Source organism: Notolepis coatsorum (assembly GCF_963971535.1).
Source record: "Notolepis coatsorum genome assembly, chromosome: 9".
NCBI lineage: Eukaryota > Metazoa > Chordata > Actinopteri > Aulopiformes > Paralepididae > Notolepis > Notolepis coatsorum.
Window position 1 is genome coordinate 71,723,972 of NC_140173.1, and position 14,792 is coordinate 71,738,763.

Sequence of the window (14,792 nt, forward strand, 5' to 3'; positions counted from 1 at the left end):
ATATTAAAAAAAAATAATTTCACTCACCATTGACGACGTTACTTCTTAGGAGGAAATAGAGTCCCTGTCGCTCCTTGTAAATGAAATCCATCCTTCGCTCTTTTCTGATGAAACGTTCAATGACCTCCTCTGCCGTTGCAAACAGCAGTCTTTTGTGATCTAACCGATCCTTCATTTGCATGAGGATGCTGTCGAAATCCACTATTCTGTTGATGCGTGACACACGTTCCATTTTTGGGACTCCGACTCCCGACAGGTTCCCAAGCGATTCACCCAAATAAAGTTTTCATTCATTCATTAATTTGCTGTCTCGTTATAACACAAACAGCTCACCATGAACCATGGCCAGCTTAATTACGTTAGTTAGCATCCAAGCTAGCGTGATAACGTTAGTAGTCCAAGCTAGAAACTGCTAGGCTGCCTGCTTATACCTGCAATAATGTTGTCATCCTCCTGGACAGATAGACTTGTTAAATCATAATATCCACAGGTGTGTTGTGCTGGTCCTCATGTCCCGCCGCGAAAAATAAGTTGCTATTAAAGTGCTAAATGTTAGATACACTAATATAGAGGTTTCGAACGTGGCTGCTCTCAGTGCTCTGTTAATAAAAATTTCAATCAATCAATCAATCAATCCCGCGAGGGGAGAAACAGCCGTGTAGCTACAGAGCTGCAGACGTAGGAGCCATACTCTGATTGGATTTGCAAGGCTGCCAATCATTCAACCTCCGTGTATTGGATGTCAAGGGCTGTCAATCATTAAATCCTCCATTCAATGGCAAGAGTTTAACTGCACAGACCGTGCTTAGATGACATTAATAGCCTATTTTGATTGGCTATTATTTATTATTTATTTAACAATGGGTCAACCTGTGCAGTATTCTGCACAAATAATTACTGCAGGCAATACTGCAGTGCAGGCCTGCTCAGAGCTGTCAATTTTGGCCATTTTTGAAGAAAAAAAGATTCACTGAAATTTTTTTACAGAGGAAAACATTTATAATAAAATAATAATAATAATTTAAAAGAAAATATATATATATATAGGTATATGTAAATTAATAATAATTATGAATTATGAGTGAATTTGTGTTTCACGTGTTGTCATAGAGAAACCTCCACTGGTACAGATATAGATATAGTATCTATGTAGATATATATATTATATTCAGATTCAGATTCAGATTCAGATTCCTTTATTGAGCCATTTGTGTAAAACACATTGGTAATTGTTGCAGCAATACAGTGTATGCATTCTTTCTTCATGGTATGGTATATACAGCATTATTGTACATGCTATCATACAGATTTATATGGGTTTTATGCAGTGTATAGGTAGGTATATAGTAGGTAAGGATTATATGCAGGTATATTCAGACATATATGTATAATTATATATGTATATATATATATATATATATATATATATATATATATATATATATATATATATATATATATATATATATATATATGCTGTAAAAATAAATTAAAGGGGACATGCATTGCTATTCCTAGCACTATTTGGGAAACTTTACACAATTCCTGTGAGTCTATTGAACACATCTGTAAGCTTTTATTAAAACAAATGCATTGTTTTATATTTATAATCAAGTACTCAAAAGCCAAATTTTTCTCACTTTGGATTTCAGGCTGTGTTGGCCTGGCTCTGCCCATAAGCGCTGTGGAAATGTGTATGTGCTACTGCTGCTTCCCTGCGAGGTCCAGGTTGTGTGTAAATGAGTATGTGCTACTGCTGCTTTAGTTATGCAAATCAGTGCTATATTAACGTCAGCAAAACCGTCAAATCAGAACAGCTTAGTTGAGTGAGGGAGGATCTCGTGAACTCGAGACTAGACTTGTTTGTTTGTTTGTTTGTTTGTTTATTAACACAGTTAAACAGAAGTAAAAACAATACATAATAAGTTATAACGACTGTGAAGGAGAAGTTAGAAGCCTAGAGGCTTATCAAGAACGTCCCCCGTTTTATCAAATCAAACATACAAAAATACAAAAATATGCATATTATAAAATACCAGAATACATTAAAAGATTCGTGTTAATACAAACATACATACACACAGTACATACATGGATATACTGTGTACATAATAATATATAACAACCCACCCACCTGCCTATAAACCTACCCACCCACATAACCAAATGCATACCTACATGTATGACCTGTTATCTATCTACTACTTTTGGATGAGAATTTCTTTGTAGTTTGCTTTAAAAATAAGCAGAGATGGAGATTTCCTCAGCATAGGATCAGCTGCATTCCAAAGATTGGACCCTCTATACCTCACTGAGAACTGCCTAAGTGAAGTACCACAATAAGGTATATGCAGGTCCCTGGACTGACGTGTAGCATATGAATGAACATCTGAATTAAAAGAAAAAAAACTATTAAAACCATTTGGTAGATTGTGATCATGAATGCATTTGTACACAAATATACATATCTGTAAAGAATTAACCTCAGACAGTCAGAATGTTTAGTTTCTTGAAAAGAGGAGCAGATGGTTCAAATCGATCTGAGTATATGTATATATATATATATATATATATATATATATATATATATATATATATATATATATATATATATATATATATATATATATATATATATATATATATATATATATATGCTGTAAAAATAAATTAAAGGGGACATGCATTGCTATTCCTACACAATTCCTGTGAGTCTATTGAACACATCTGTAAGCTTTTATTAAAAAAAATGCATTGTTTTATATTTATAATCAAGTACTCAAAAGCCAAATTTTTCTCACTTTGGATTTCAGGCTGTGTTGGCCTAGCTCTGCCCATAAGCGCTGTGGAAATGAGTATGTGCTACTGCTGCTTCCCTGCGAGGTCCAGGTTGTGTGTAAATGAGTATGTGCTACTGCTGCTTTAGTTATGCAAATCAGTGCTATATTAACGTCAGCAAAACCAGCTTAGTTGAGTGAGGGAGGATCTCGTGAACTCGAGACTAGACTGATGAGTCAATATGGTAATTGGAGACACAGACCCATTGATACTAACCTGTATTACTATAAAACCATGCTAAACACAGAAAAAAGCAATTTATAATGCGTGTCCCCTTTAACCTGTTCCACCCGACAGGGTCGGTACCGACCCCAAAATGACATCTGGTCATAAATCAATATTTTTCAGTGTTGCAAAAAAAATTGCGATTTTAAGATCAAACGTATTCAAGTATTAACATCACTAACATGTCACAAAAGCATGTAGAATGTATATTATCATCAATACGTTAGTTTAGCAATAGGTTAAAAGTGCCATTAGATAGTTTTAACTTCTCGATTTGCTGAAGTCTATTGCAAGATGGTGACCATTTTGGAAATTTTGAACCAAGGGAAATGTAGTTTTTTGAGGCCATTTTGTCGAGGGCATGCATAGCTGTGGATCAGCCTTGGAATTCTTCCGAACTACACTTCCTGGCAGATTATGTGGGGGTTCAAAGTTCAGCGTTCTGAATGAATTATAGTACTGTTACATTTGTCACATATACAATATGCAAATATACAGTACTGTTACCCATAGATCCTGCCAGAGTATATACATATGATGTGGAGGGGACTGTACATTAGGAGGGGGTGGGTGGGAGAGAAGTATACATACGGTGGGGGGAGAATATACATACGGTGGGAAGGAGACTGACTGTACATTAGGAGGGGGTGGGTGGGTGGGAGAGAAATATACATACGGTGGGGAGAGAATATATACATACGGTGGGGAGGAGACTGAGTATTAGGAGGGGGTGGGGGTGGGGGGGTATGGACATTTATGGTGGCCAGTTTCGAATTGCAGCCTCCCGTAGGTGCTCTTTAAGAGCAATTTTGAATGTGGGTAGGGATTCACATTCCTTTACAGCTTTGGGTAGGGCGTTCCACATTGATGTGGCATAATTGCGAAACGTGTTTAGTCCCTTGTTTGAGCTGAATCTGGGTTTAACGTGATTTGTTGAGCTTCCTCTGGTGTTGTGGTCGTGGTATTCACTGAGATTTGGGAAGTATTTTGACATGTACATGGGTACCTTAGTCGTATAGTGCAGTGGTTCTCAAACTGTGGTACGCGTTTATTATTTTTTTAATTAAAAAAAAATTTATAATTATTATTAGTTTTATTTTTTTTGCAGTCAGGCCACTGAACTTAGAAGCAGGCCAGGCCAGTGTTTATAGTTGCGGCGGCGCGATAGTTAGATAACCTAAGTGGCGAACAACCAGGAGATCACTGTGACAGAGAGTAATGCAGTCTAAACAGTCATAAATCTTTTATTCAACTTCAGCCCTGATCATAACCATTTTTATTTTTAGTTTTTTTGTACTGTCAGATAAAAAATTAAATACTCCCACTTTTCTGAAAATAGTTGTTGTTAAATGTGACATTACAAAAAATCCATCAACATCTGTGTTGTTGTTAATCATTGACACATGCCTAGCCTGTAATAATCCCTGCCCAGAAAAATTTACTTTGCATTTTATATATTGAAAATATTAAACTTTTTGTGTGTTTTTTTAACAATAATTTGTGATGCCATCACACAAACTGGCATTTAAAGGGTAAAAATTCCAAAATTCCTGCACCAAGAATGCAGGAAATTAAGTCTTTGTAACAAAATCATTCCTGGTGGGCGAGCCCCACTTAGAAAGTGGCCTGACTGGGGCTATATTTCACACTATATTTCCCAGCCTGAATTATATCCCCAGTCCGGCCCTGCTTATGTGAGTTGCTGTGTATGTGTGTGTGTGTGTGTGTGTGTGTGTGTGTGTGTGTGTGTGTGTGTGTGTGTGTGTGTGTGTGTGTGTGTGTGTGAGAGTGTGAGAGAGAGAGAGAGAGAGAGAGAGAGAGAGAGAGAGAGAGAGAGAGAGAGAGAGAGAGAATGAAGGACAATTGCTTGCTGTGTGTGAGAGAGAGAGAGAGAGAGAGAGAGAGAGAGAGAGAATTAAGTACATTTGCTGAAATACAGTTGTTCTTAATTCTCTCACTTGCTATGTGAGAATGTTAGTTATTATGTTCTCAATGTCCCTTGCATTGTATGAGTTGTGTGGAAGAGTTTGCTAGTTCTAGTGCTACCCCTTTGTACTTTGTGGCTGTGTCTGACAAAAGTTAACAATAAATAATGGTATTAGGAATTCATTTGCCTCCTGCGTGAACTGTGCATAGCTGAATAGACTGTTTTTTTTTTTTTTTATCTTTTCCCCCCTCCTTTTTCCTCCGATTTTTCTCCCATCCCAATGTTAGTCGTTATGCCAATTCCCAATCCCCTTCCTGGTCGCTGTGCACTTACCCCCCACAGTCGGTCTGGGAGAGTGGAGGCTATCACGTGCTTCCTCCGACACACGTCTAGCCAATCAACCGCTTCTTTTCACCTGGCAGCGTGGACTCTCACTGAGAGGGTGTAACGTGTGGAAGGATCACACTACCCCCCTTAGATCCTATCCGCGCTGAGCAGGCGCCCCGACCGAACTGTAGGAGTCGCTGTTTACAACGTCCCGGACCCACCCCGCCAGCTTTTCCCACCCTCTAATACTGCCAATTGTATTAGTGTGAACGGCCAGCCAAGCTGGTGACAACGCCGGAGCTGTGAGCTGGATTCGAACAGGCGAATCCAGCGTCTCCGGCGTTTGGTGACGAACGCAATCTCCGCTACGCCACCTGACTGCCCCTAATAGACTGTATTTTAACGTCGGCCATATGGTGGTACTTGGAGAGCCAGCTACGTTCTCAGGTGGTACTTGGTGTAAAAAGTTTGAGAACCACTGGTATAGTGTATCTTGTAGACCAGGCCCATTGCAAGTTGCTGTATTCTGTCATCTACTCTAAGCCATCCTAGGTAGTCAAAGTGGGCAGGGGTGATGTGGGTTCTAGGGGTAAGGTCAAGTAGAAGTCTGACCAGTTTGTTTTGTGATGTTTGTAATCTTGTTTTTAGCGCCTTTGAGGTGCTTTGGTACCATGAGGTGCAAGCATAGTCGTAGTACCCTTGAGAGCTCCTGCCAGAGTCTTCAGGGTATTCTTGTTTACCAGAGAGGAGATCCGGTACAAGAATCTAGTTCGTTGGTTGACTTTTTTATTACCTTGGATGCCATTTTGTCACAAGAAAGATTTTCCTCTAGGATGGAACCTAGGTATGTAATTTCATCTTTCCTTGTGACAATATTGTCACCCACTGTAACTGAGAAGCTGTCGGTCTTGCTGAGTTTTGTTATTTGATCCGAAGAGAATGGACTCTGTTTTACCCAGGTGTAATGATAGTTTGTTATCAGCGAGCCAGGTGCAGATTCTGCCGAGTTCTGAGCTGAGGGTTTTTTCAACCTGTAACTTGTTCTTGTCAGAGACCAGCAGGGCTGAGTCGTCCGCGAACAAGAACAAGTTGCAGTCACAAGCTGACGACATGTCATTTGCATAAATTAGGAACAGTAGCGGTTCCCTCCACCATCTGTTCTCTCCCCTCAAGGTAGGATTGCATCCAGCTCACTGATAAACTATCAAAACCAATTGCTTTTAGCTTGTCAATCAGAATGGAGTGATTGACAGTGTCGAAGGCCTTTTGTAGGTCCAGCATGACCATGCCGCAGTATTTGCCCGCGTCCACCTCTTTTTTGATGTGGTCGTTCAAATAGAGAAGGCATGTGTCAGTGGAGTGGGATGTTCTGAAGCCATATTGGAATTCGTAGATTCGATTTTTTTCCACTAGGTACTTTTCGACCTGTTCGTAGACTATTTTCTCCATGACTTTCGAGATGGAGGTAAGAATAGAAACAGGGCGGTAGTTGCCTGGGTCTATATTGCTGCCCTTTTTGTGCAGAGGGGTCACTCTCGCAATTTTGAAGTCCTTGGGGACGTGTCCCTGTTTTATGGAGAGGTTTATTATTTGTGTGATGACTGGGGTGATGCCGGCTGCTGAGTCTCTGAGGAATTTGGAGGGGATGTTGTCATGGCCAGTGGCCTTGTTAGGTTGGAGGGCGCTCAGTTTTTTGAGTACCTCATCTGTTGTTACCATTTCCAGTTTGAAGTCGTCTTTGCGGACCCCTAGGTTTTTGTAGTATGCTACTATGTGTTCTACACCATAATGCCCTGAGTGGGAGGGTAGTTTGTTTACCAGTGTTGTGGCTATGTTTGTGAAGATGTTTAAGTAATTGGCTACATCCAGCTTGTCTGTGATGAGCGTGTTGTCCGTCTTTATGTTTATGTTTGAGAATCTGGTTTTAAGTTTTTTACTGCAGCCTAGTTGATTATTGAGTAATTTCCAAAGTTCACATGGTTTGTTTTTGTTTTCCTCAGTCTTGTCATTGATGACATTTTCTTTTTGCGGTTTTGATCATGGTGTTTACGTCATTTCTTTTTTTTTTGATCCACTTTTTCTCCCATTTTCTATATTTTCTCCCATCCCAATTTCGTATCATCCAATTCAACCCTCCCCTGTCACGAACGCTGTTTCTTGCCTCCCACAAGCCGGCTGCAATGTGGACTAAGTCATACATAGCACAAGTCCCCTCCGGTACTTGAGGTAACAGCAGTCGCATCTTTTCACCTGCGCAGCTCGACCTCTCAGTGTCGAGGAGTAACGCGTGGGAGGCTCACGCTGCCCCCGACACTTCCTGATTCTACTGCGCAGGCGCACCAACCGACTTGTAGGAGTCGCTTGTTCACAACGTTCGATCCCCACCCTTCAGTTTTTCCCTCCCCGTAATACGGCCAATGTGTATTACTGCGGACGACCAGCCAAACTGAAAAACAATGTGGAGAGCTGGATTCGAACACGCGAATCCTAGCGTCTCCACACTGGTGGCGAGTGCCTTAGACCACTACACCACCTAGCCGCCCTATGTGTTTACGTCATTTCTTAGTCTGTTTCTTTGAATTTTTTGTTCAACCACGTGGGCTTGGAGTTCACTGTTTGAGCCTTTGGAAAGCTTTGTCTGACTTTTATGAAGTTCAGAGAATTTTTTTTCTCTGGTTTTCATAGCGGTCAGTATTTCAGTGTGCATCCATGGCTCAGCGCGATTTTTAACCCTGGTGGTTCTTATGGGTGCCATGTTGTTAAGTATTGTTGTGAATTTGGTTTTGAATCCAAGCCATGTTTCTTCAACCTGTGTACCACTGAGTTCATCTGACCAGTCCATGCTCTCCAGTTCTTGGTTAAAGGCCTCTCTAGAGTAGGTTTTGAGGTCCCTAGATGTGACTGTTTTGTGACAGCCGGCCTTTGCTTTAGCTTTTTGCGGGTACAGAAAATCATATAATGATCACTTAACCCGCATGCTATCACCCCTTTATTGGAGATCATGGACTTGTCAGAGGTCAGAATGAGGTCAATGGTGGTTTGTGTTGAATCACACACTCTTGTGGGTTGGGTGATTAGCTGGCTGAGGCCGTGCAGATCACAAAACCTACTGAAGGCCTTGAAGATGGGTGCTGCTTTACGTAGCATATCTGTGTTCCAGTCCCCAATAAGAATCTTTTCTACACCCTCCACCCCAGCTAAACACCCATCAAGTGTGTGATAGAAGCCACTCTGTTCTGGCGGTCTATAGATTGTGCCTACTAGTACTGATTTCGCCCTTTCAAATAAGATTTCAATCCAAACAGTTTCAATTTCGTCATGGTTAAGGTCAGTATGGTTGATGAATTTGGTATCTTTGTGTATGTACACACAGACGCCACCTCCATATTGATTCCTATCCCTCCTGACTATTGAATAGTTTTCTATTTCAATCTCTGGATCCTGTACAGATGAGTCTAGCTTTGTTTCTGTTTAAAAACAATTGTCTGATTTCAGCCAGTTTAGGTCTCAGGCTGTTAGTGTTAAGGTGGAACATGTGGAGTCCATTTGTGTTCGTTACTTGGTTTATGTCGTCGAGTTCAAGGTGCTGATTATCTGTGGTGTCTGGTTGACTGGGTGGCGGTAGGTGGGGAGTGGGGGATGGGGTCCTATGTCCATTGTTGTTAGCCCCGTTAGCTTTCTGGGTCATTTGTCCATTGATGTTAGCCACGTTAGCTCGCCGGCTAGCTCGCCGGCCATCGGGCGATGCCTCGCTGTTTTGGTCCTGTGACGTGCTGGGCGCCTCGATTGTGAACCCCGGTTCATTCCTTCTCGCTGTGGCCTCTCGTGGGTTCTTTTGTAGAGGTGGTAGTGGAGGAATGTTGCCGTTGATCATGTCGCCAGCCGCCGCCGCCGTCTGTGTAGGTAGCAGTTGTCCTGTTGTGCTAGCAATGCTAGCCGCCGCTTCCTGGATCAGCAGACCTAACTGTCGTCTCTGGTTCCGTGTCATGACGGGTCCCGGGTTCTGGTGTATGTCACCCGACATGAGCAAATACAATAGAAACATTGATTTCCTATCAAACTTGCCTGTTGGGGGTAATTTCTTGCGTTCCGGATTCGCAGTAAGTACTGTGTGGATAGCCGTGGCTCCGAAGGCTGGATGCTTCCTCTCCGAGCCCGTTAACAAATAGAAGTCGCAATGGGACTGCTGTTTTACATTTTCGCTACCCTGCACTTCTGTCTGGAGTTGTTGTTTAAGTGGTGAATTCAGACCAAGTCCATAATCCACAGGAGGGAAAGTAGAAAATGCGCAAAATACTTTGTTGTTGTTCTGTTGCGTTGGTTAAGCCGGGAGCTGCGTAAAATGCGACCACCCATGTCGAAGCTGGAAGTGATTGTGATATTTTCACCACAGTGCAACTGTTATTATTCGGGATAATAAGCCACAAAGGGTAACGTTTTTGACAAATATTGAAACGCAGTTAGTTTCTCCCCCCTATTGTTAGCATGTAGCAACAATTAGATCTGAAATTAGTTTCAAAATGGTTCCACTGTGGTGAAAATAAAAAGGTACAGTAAATTACAGTAGATATCATTATCTGTTCTTATGCACGCCTGGTGATACTAAATCCAAATTGAACTCGGGCATTTGAAAGATAATACATGTATATATATATATATATATATATAAATGTGCGAATTGGCTATAATAAGGTAATTTATAAGCATCATATTCTATATTCTATAATAATATTTCAAATTGCATTGGTCCGGATCAGAGAATTCAGTACTGTATCTACAGAACCTTCGGTTTAATCATCTTCCCGTTATTAATTTCCTTAGATTTTTTTTTACACATGATCTCAAGAGGGTACTGAACGAGATCAGTGGCAGTTTTTTAAGTTTGGTCATTATTATCATGGTGTTATTCACTGTCAAAGATGCAAAAAGAATCATAATTCATATTCTCCTTTGTTTCATCACAATTTAAGCAAGCCTAGTAATAGACACAATATTTCTGACACTGTGAATACATTCCCTGAGGTCCATAGATGTCCTTAGATACCAAGAATATGCAAATGGACCTTGTAGAAGTGGAGCAATATTCCATTTACCTACGGGTGGAACAGGTTAATATATAAATAGCAGTAGAGTTAGTTTCCACTTCAGGAAATGTAATGGCATGTTTTGGCATGACAATCGATACCATAGGTTCAGTACTTAAAAAAATAACTGAAATCCATATTCAGTTGATGGATTTTCAAACGTCGATTTTAAACAAACAATGACTTTTGATATTTTTCCAGAATAGCCGTCTGTTACTGTATCTCCAGGCTCTCGGGCAGAAGAAGAGAACCCTTTGACAAACCGCTTTGTTTGGGAAGGTGTCCTCATGCTCGTAAACTCTGCTTGTTTATTTTTCGATTGACACGTCACATAGCGGTGCTTTTCTTCTGCGTTTGTGTTTTTTAGTGGGCAGCCCAGAAATGTTCGCTTAAAACAGCTGAAACCCACCCAATCTTCCATCACCGACTAAAAACACACACTCTTTAACCAATACCAGAACTTGTGCTGTCTTCTACTAGTATGCACTCTCCTACTAAGGAATCTACCTTGCCCATGCTATACACTCAAGTCTATAGCACTCAAGTTCGACACTGTTTGACTTAGAACTTACAGAACGTTCATTAGCTAAAGGTAGAATATCTAATGCCGTCAAAAAGTGCCCTCTAGGCACAAGAGCCCCGCTTGGTACTGCAGTTTGTTAACTTTTTTGTTTTTTTGTTTTGGTGTGATGTGTGGGTTGGAGTTTAGTAACTTATTATACTGTGAACATCTCCAGACCTCTCTTGGTAGAGTCTGAGGTGTGGGTTGGAGTTTAGTAACTTATTATACTGTGAATGTCTCCAGACCTCTCTTGGTAGAGTCTGAGGTGTGGGTTGGAGTTTAGTAACTTACTATACTGTGAATGTCTCCAGACCTCTCTTGGTAGAGTCTGAGGTGTGGGTTGGAGTTTAGTAACTTATTATACTGTGAATGTCTCCAGACCTCTCTTGGTAGAGTCTGAGGTGTGGGTTGGAGTTTAGTAACTTATTATACTGTGAATGTCTCCAGACCTCTCTTGGTAGAGTCTGAGGTGTGGGTTGGAGTTTAGTAACTTATTATACTGTGAATGTCTCCAGACCTCTCTTGGTAGAGTCTGAGGTGTGGGTTGGAGTTTAGTAACTTACTATACTGTGAATGTCTCCACCTCTCTGTCGGTAGAGTCTGAGGTCTGGAAACACAAACCACAGTGTTTGGCAGCAGGTTGAAGCTGCCTCCTGGGAGCGCGTTAATAATCTTTTCTTTTTATTTACAATTTTCTTTGCACATTTCAACACTGTGCCTTCAACAATACTTAACTTATATAGTGCAATCTTTGCTATTTTAATTAATTATTTTGTCCCCTTTACCTTCGAGAGGCCTCGTTGTCCTCTAGCCATCATTGAAAATAAGAATTTGTTCTAAGCATACCCCCCATTTTGCAGAAAACTAAAGCGATTTGCATACCTTTTTTGCAAAGCTTAGCTTTATACTTTATACTTATATAGCACATGCATGAGTCTGGTCTCTTTTGAAAGGTAACATTCTGAATCACTTTGAGTGCTAATATATTAGAGAAACAGAGGTTTGAAGACACTGAAATAAAATATGTTCTCCTTACTTTTGTGTTGACTTACATTTACATTTTGCCAGATTCCTGTTTTTGGGTTCCCGATGATAGGTAGGAACGGTTCCATAGCCTGAAGTCGTATAGTCATACAGTCCAAAGTTTATAAAAATCCTACAGAAAGTGACTTTTGTAGAAAGGTAAATGTGTGTACTGGTAAAAATACAGTGTGATTATCCAAAATGGCTGTCCATTTCCATTCATTCTGATAGCAAATTCAACTTTCGAACAGTGTATTGGATGATCTGCGGAAAATGCTGCCCGGAGCTGACAGACGAGAGCAAAAATGATGGCCCATTTTATTTATTTTTTTATCTTTTTTTCTCCTCCCAATGTTAGTCGTTATGCCAATTCCCAATCCCCTTCCTGGTCATTGCGCACTATACCCCCTACCGTCGGTCTGGGAGGGCGGAGACTATCACATGCTTCCTCCGACACATGTGTACCCAGCCCACCACTTCTTTTCACCTGGCAGCGTGGACTCTCACTGGGAGAGTGTAACATGTGGAAGGTCACACTACCTCCGTCCAGATCCTTCCCTTGCTGTGCAGGCGCCCCGACCGAACTGTAGGAGTCGCTGTTTACAACGACCCGGACCCACCCACCGGCTTCCCTCCCGCTGACTCTGCCAATCGAGCCAGTATGACGGAGGCAACGCTGACAGCCGGATTCGATACCAGTGTCTCTTGCGTTGGTGACGAGCGCTTAGTCCGCTGCGCCACCCAGCCGCCCTCCGTTGGATGTTTTTAATTGACCTGCCTGGTTATGTAAAGGTTAAATAAATAAATACATAAATAAACAATCTCATATCTGTGTGTTGTCAGAGGAAACCACACAAAATGTTACTGAGGAAAACCTTATTATAATGATTATCGATATTGTTTAATTTTGCAGCCTTAATCACCAGGGGTTGTGTGATCTATTCACTTTCAATCCAATCAATTCAGAAAGTGGGTTTTCTTTTTAATAAAAATATCGTCACACCGGGTAAAGGTTCTACCGTCCGACCCACCGACAAGTCGAGGAAAACCACCACCAGCGAGTAAACGGCGTTTTCTGTTTGAACTCTGAACTGATTTGAATTGAAAGTGAATCCCAACCAAGTGACAGGAACCACTTCGGTGTTGAAATCAAACCCACGAGGACCAGGTGTCCACCATTTGAATCAGCTCGAGGCGGCTGTCCTTCACTGGCCACACAGACGCTTCACTGGCCACGCAGACGCTTCACTGGCCACGCAGACGCTTCACTGGCCACGCAGACGCTTCACTGGCCACGCAGACGCTTCACTGGCCACGCAGACGGTTCACTGGCCACACAGACGCTTCACTGGCCACGCAGACGCTTCACTGGCCACGCAGACGGTTCACTGGCCACACAGACGCTTCACTGGCCACACAGACGCTTCACTGGCCACGCAGACGCTTCACTGGCCGTGCAGACGCTTCACTGGCCGTGCAGACGCTTCACTGGCCACGCAGACGCTTCACTGGCCACGCAGACGCTTCACTGGCCACGCAGACGCTTCACTGGCCACGCAGACGCTTCACTGGCCACGCAGACGCTTCACTGGCCACGCAGACGCTTCACTGGCCACGCAGACGCTTCACTGGCCACGCAGACGCTTCACTGGCCACGCAGACGCTTCACTGGCCGCGCAGACGCTTCACTGGCCACACAGACGCTTCACTGGCCACGCAGACGCTTCACTGGCCACGCAGACGCTTCACTGGCCACACAGACGCTTCACTGGCCACACAGACGCTTCACTGGCCGTACAGACGCTTCACTGGCCACGCAGACGCTTCACTGGCCACGCAGACGCTTCACTGGCCGCGCAGACGCTTCACTGGCCGTACAGACGCTTCACTGGCCACGCAGACGCTTCACTGGCCACACAGACGCTTCACTGGCCACACAGACGCTTCACTAGCCGCGCAGACGCTTCACTGGCCACGCAGACGCTTCACTGGCCACGCAGACGCTTCACTGGCCACGCAGACGCTTCACTAGCCACGCAGACGCTTCACTGGCCACGCAGATGCTTCACTGGCCACGCAGACGCTTCACTGGCCACGCAGACGCTTCACTGGCCACACAGACGCTTCACTGGCCACACAGACACTTCACTGGCCGTGCAGACGCTTCACTGGCCACGCAGACGCTTCACTGGCCACGCAGACGCTTCACTGGCCACACAGACGCTTCACTGGCCACGCAGACGCTTCACTGGCCGCGCAGACGCTTCACTGGCCGTGCAGACGCTTCACTGGCCACGCAGACGCTTCACTGGCCACGCAGACGGTTCACTGGCCACACAGACGCTTCACTGGCCACGCAGACGGTTCACTGGCCACGCAGACGCTTCACTGGCCACGCAGACGCTTCACTGGCCACGCAGACGCTTCACTAGCCACGCAGACGCTTCACTGGCCACGCAGATGCTTCACTGGCCACGCAGACGCTTCACTGGCCACGCAGACGCTTCACTGGCCACACAGACGCTTCACTGGCCACACAGACGCTTCACTGGCCGTGCAGACGCTTCACTGGCCACGCAGACGCTTCACTGGCCACGCAGACGCTTCACTGGCCACACAGACGCTTCACTGGCCACGCAGACGCTTCACTGGCCGCGCAGACGCTTCACTGGCCGTGCAGACGCTTCACTGGCCACGCAGACGCTTCACTGGCCACGCAGACGGTTCACTGGCCACACAGACGCTTCACTGGCCACGCAGACGGTTCACTGGCCACACAGACGCTTCACTGGCCACATAGACGCTT